General features: G+C 39.5%; 1 pseudogene; it reads right to left on the bottom strand.

The window, feature by feature from the left end:
* On the bottom strand, nucleotides 1-3542 carry LOC139153850 (putative mediator of RNA polymerase II transcription subunit 26; annotated as a pseudogene).
* Nucleotides 3543-5239: the final 1697 nt, after the last annotated feature.

Genomic DNA, 5239 nt, shown 5'->3' with positions numbered 1-5239 from the left:
TTACTCCTGCTCTTGCTTCTGCTCCTGCTGCTCCTGATCTTGCTTCTGCTGCTCCTGATCTTGCACTTGCTCCTGCTACTGCTGCCCCTGCTTTTGCTGCTCCTGCTCCTGCTGTTTCTGATCTTGCTCCTCCTGCTCTTGCTTCTGCTCGTGCTCTTGCTCCTGCTTTTGCTCTTGCTCCTGCTGTTCCTGATCTTGTTGCTGCTCGTGCTGCTCCTGCTTCTGCTGTTCCTGCTCCTGCTGCTCCTGATCTTACTCCTGCTCTTGCTACTCCTGATCTTGCTCCTGCTGCTCCTGATCTTGCTCCTGCTCCTGATGCTCCTGATACTCCTGCTCATGATGCTCCTGATCCTGCTCATCCTGCTCATCCTGCTCCTGCTGCTCCTGCTGCTCCTGCTCTTGCTCCTGCTGCTCCTGCTGCTCCTGCTCTTGCTCCTCCTGCTCCTGCTCCTGCTGTTCCTGTTCCTGCTCTTGCTCCTGCTGCTCCTGATCTTTCTCCTGCGCTTGCTCTTGCTCCTGCTCCTGCTGCTCCTGCTCTCGCTACTATTTCTGCTGTTGCTCCTGCTCCGTCTCTGTCTTAAAAGCCTTCTAAAAAAGCCAGTTCAAAGAAACTGTGAGTATCTACAGCATTATATGTGTGGTATATTATTTATTTACTTAAAGATATATCCACTAATTCATTAAATTTACGAAAAAGCCTTGGTAAAGCAGAGGAGGATTCGCTCTACCTAACTGGAAATTATATTACCAGGCAGCCGCCTTAACATGGATTATAGATTGGATAGTATTAGAAGATAAAAGAACATTAAAATTAGATTGACACGATCTTATGCTTGGCTGGCATGCCTTTATATGGTATGATAAAGACAAAATACATACATATTTTAAAAGACATACAATAAGAAAGTATCTGGTGGAAGTCTGGAAAGATATAAAGAAGAATCATCTTTTGACTATTCCCAAATGGATCTCCCCCCAGAAGCAATAACACACCCCAATTTGATAAGGGAAATGAAAATTATAAGATATAAGGAATTACTAGATGACCAAATGAAATTAAAGTCAAGAAATAAACTACAAGAAAAAGGGATTATAGTCGACTGGTGGCAATATGCTCAGATTCAGTCTAGATTTCAAAGAGATAATACAATATATATTTTAAATAAAAGTAAAAACTTCTTAGGTAACTTATTAGTTACTAACCAGACTAAATTAATAGGGAAAGCATATAAATATATGATTGGCCACAAAAATATAGATTTGATCTTAAAGGACAATATGATAAGTTGGTGCAAAAATATTGGTAAAGAAATTGATATAGATACATGGGAAAATGTTTGGACTTCAAATTGGAAAACGACAAAATCAGTCTCCCTAAAAGAAAACCAAATTAAGATGTTTTACAGGTGGCACTTCCCACCAAATAGGATAGCAAAAATGTTCCCTAAGAACTCCCCATTATGTTGGAAATGTAAGAAAAGAAATAGGGTCCTATTATCATCAATGGTGGACGTGTAGTAAAGTTAAGCTTTATTGGAAGATGATAGAAAGAATAATAAAAGAAATAGTAAAACAGGAGATAGAAATAACCTCTGAATTTTATTTACTGGGCATAACTAATCAGAAATATAAGAAAGAAATTTTACACCTAGTTATTCATATTTTAACTGCAGCCAGGATAATCTATGCGCAAAATTGGAACGGGAAAAATATACCCAAAGAAGAGGAAGTTATTAAGAAAATATTAGACTGCGCTGAAATGGATATGATGACAAGACGGTTAAAAGAGCAAGAAGAAACAGAATTTTATGAGATATGGAACAAAGTGTGTATATGGATAAACAAGAAGAAATATTAAAAGTAAAATAAATAAATAAGACAATTGTATTAGTAGGGATATAATTTAAGAGTTATGTTAGAATTAGTTTATGTATGAAGATTTACTATATAAGGTAAAACAAATTTCTTCTTTTCATTTAAAGTAGTAAGCTGATTTTAAGTAATTTTGAATGTATTCTTTTCTCTGTATTGAAATTTTACTTCTAGAATAAGCAGGGAAGATACAACCCCACTTTTATGTTAAATGTATGTTTGTCAGTTTTGTCTATTTTAACAAAATTAATAAAATATAGTGGGGGAAAAGCTTTTTTGCAGGCTAGATCACTCCTCACTGCCATAAATTCGAGCCTGACTGGCTCAAGATTGACTTCACCTTCTCTCCTACTGATGTCAGTATAAAATCAGTATATTTTCCCCAACAATAGGAATTCTCTGCTTAGAGAAAAGTGTAAAAAACTACAAAGTGGTACATAGTGCTATTGATTTTATAAATCTTATTTCTATATAAAGGTTGTGCTTCATAGTTGCTACAGTGAGAGAGGGCTCTCGAAATTCCTAATCCTGCTCCAGCTCCTGCTCCTGCTGTTCCTGCTCCTGCTGCTCCTGATCTTGCTCATGCTCCTGCTGCTCCTGCTTCTGCTGTTCCAGCTCATGCTGCTCCTGATATTGCTCCTGTTGCTCCTGCTGCTCCTCATCTTGTTCCTGCTCCTGCTCCTGCTCCTGCTCCTGCTCCTGCTGCTCCTGAATTTGCACCTGCACTTGCTTGTGCTCGTGCTCCTAGTGCTCGTGCTCCTGCTCTCGCTACTATTTCTGCTGTTGCTCCTGCTCCCTCTCTGTCTTAAAATCCTTCTAAAAAGGCAGTTCAAAGAAATTGTGAGTATCTACAGCATTATATGTGTGGGATATCAATTATTTACTTAAAGATATATCCATTCAATTTATGAAAAAGCCTTGGTAATGCAGTGGCTAAAAACCTTTTTAGAGGCTAGATCACTCCTCACTGCCATAAATTCGAGCCTGACTGGCTCAAGATTGACTTCACCTTCTCTCCTACTGATGTCAGTATAAAGTCAGTATATTTTCCCCAACAATAGTAATTCTCTGCTTAGAGAAAAGTGTAAAACACTACAAAGTGGTACATAGTGCTACTGATTTTATAAATATTATTTCTATATAAAGGTTGTGCTTCATAGTTGCTATAGTAACAGAGGGCTCTTGACATTCCTAGTCCTGCTCCTGCTGTTCCTGCTCCTGCTGCTCCTGATCTTGCTCCTGCTGCTCCTGCACCTGCTGCTCCTTATCTTGTTCCTTCTTTTGCTCCTGCTGCTCCTGCTCCTGTTGCTCCTGCTCCTTCCCCTGTTCCTGCTGCTCCTGCTGCGCCTGATCTTGTTCCTGCTGCTCCTGTTGCTCCTGATCTTGCTCATGCTGCTCCTGAATTTGCACCTGCTCTTGCTTTTGCTCCTGCTGCTCCTGCTTTTGCTGTTCCTGCTCCTGCTCTCGCTACTATTTCTGCTGTTGCTCCTGCTCCGTCTCTGTCTTAAAAGCCAGTTCAAAGAAACTGTGGGTATCTACAGCATTATATGTGTGGGATATTATTTATTTAATTAAAGAAATATCCACGAATTCATTCAATTTACGAAAAAGCCTTGGTAACGCAGTGGCTAAAAAGCTTTTTTGCAGGCTAGATCACTCCTCACTGCCATAAATTAGACCCTGACTGGCTCAAGATTGACTTCACTTTCTCTCTTACTGATGTCAGTATAAAGTCAGTATATTTTCCCCAACAATAGTAATTCTCTGCTTAGAGAAAAGTGTAAAACACTACAAAGTGGTACATAGTGCTATTGATTTTATAAATCTTATTTCTATATAAAGGTTGTGCTTCATAGTTGCTATAGTAAGAGAGGGCCCTTGACATTCCTAGTCCTGCTCCTGCTGCTCCTGCTCCTGCTGCTCCTGATCTTGCTCCTGCTGCTCCTGAATTTGCACCTGCTGTTGCTCTTGCTCCTGCTGCTCCTGCTTCTGCTGTTCCTGCTCCTGCTCTCGCTATTATTTCTGCTGTTGCTCCTACTTCGTCTCTGTCTTAAAAGCCAGTTCAAAGAAACTGTGAGTATCTACAGCATTATATGTGTGGGATATTATTTATTTACTTAAAGATATATCCACTAATTCATTCAATTTACGAAAAAGCCTTGGTAACGCAGTGGCTAAAAAGCTTTTTTGCAGGCTAGAACACTCCTCACTGCCATAAAATCGACCCTGACTGGCTCAAGATTGACTTAGAAACATAGAAACATAGAAGTCTGACGGCAGAAAAAGACCCCATGGTCCATCTAGTCTGCCCTTATACTATTTTCTGTATTTTATCTTAGGATGGATATATGTTTATCCCAGGCATGTTTAAATTCAGTTACTTTGGATTTATCTACCACGTCTGCTGGAAGTTTGTTCCAAGGATCTACTACTCTTTCAGTAAAATAATATTTTCTCATGTTGCTTTTGATCTTTCCCCCAACTAATTTCAGATTGTGTCCCCTTGTTCTTGTGTTCACTTTCCTATTAAAAACACTTCCCTCCTGGACCTTATTTAACCCTTTAATATATTTAAATGTTTCAATCATGTCCCCCCTTTTCCTTCTGTCCTCCAGACTATACAGATTGAGTTCATTAAGTCTTTCTGGATACGTTTTATGCTTAAGAGCTTCCACCATTCTTGTAGCCCGTCTTTGGACTCGTTCAATTTTGTCAATATCTTTTTGTAGGTGAGGTCTCCAGAACTGAACACAGTATTCCAAATGTGGTCTCACCAGCATTCTATATAGCGGAATCATAATCTCCCTCTTCCTGCTTGTTATACCTCTAGCTATGCAGCCAAGCATCCTACTTGCTTTCCCTACCGCCTGACTGCACTGTTCACCCATTTTGAGACTGTCAGAAATCACTACCCCTAAATCCTTTTCTTCTGAAGTATTTGCTAATACAGAACTGCCAATACAATACTCAGATTGAGGATTCCTTTTCCCCAAGTGCATTATTTTACACTTGGAAACATTAAACTGCAGTTTCCATTGCTTTGACCATTTATCTAGTAAACCTAAATCATTTACCATATTACAGATGCCTCCAGGAATATCAACCCTATTGCACACTTTAGAGTCATCGGCAAATAGGCAAACCTTCTCTCCTACTGATGTCAGTATAAAGTCAGTATATTTCCCCCAACAATAGAAATTCTCTGCTTAGAGAAAAGTGTAAAATACTACGAAGTGGTACATATTGCTATTGATTTTATAAATATTATTTCTATATAAAGGTTGTGCTTCATAGTTGCTATAGTAAGAGAGGGCTCTCGAAATTCCTGCTCCTGCTCCTGCTGCTCCTACTCCAGCTGTTCCTGCTC

Source organism: Erythrolamprus reginae, chromosome Z (assembly GCF_031021105.1).
Source record: "Erythrolamprus reginae isolate rEryReg1 chromosome Z, rEryReg1.hap1, whole genome shotgun sequence".
Lineage (NCBI taxonomy): Eukaryota > Metazoa > Chordata > Lepidosauria > Squamata > Dipsadidae > Erythrolamprus > Erythrolamprus reginae.
This window is presented reverse-complemented; position numbering and strand designations above follow the sequence as displayed.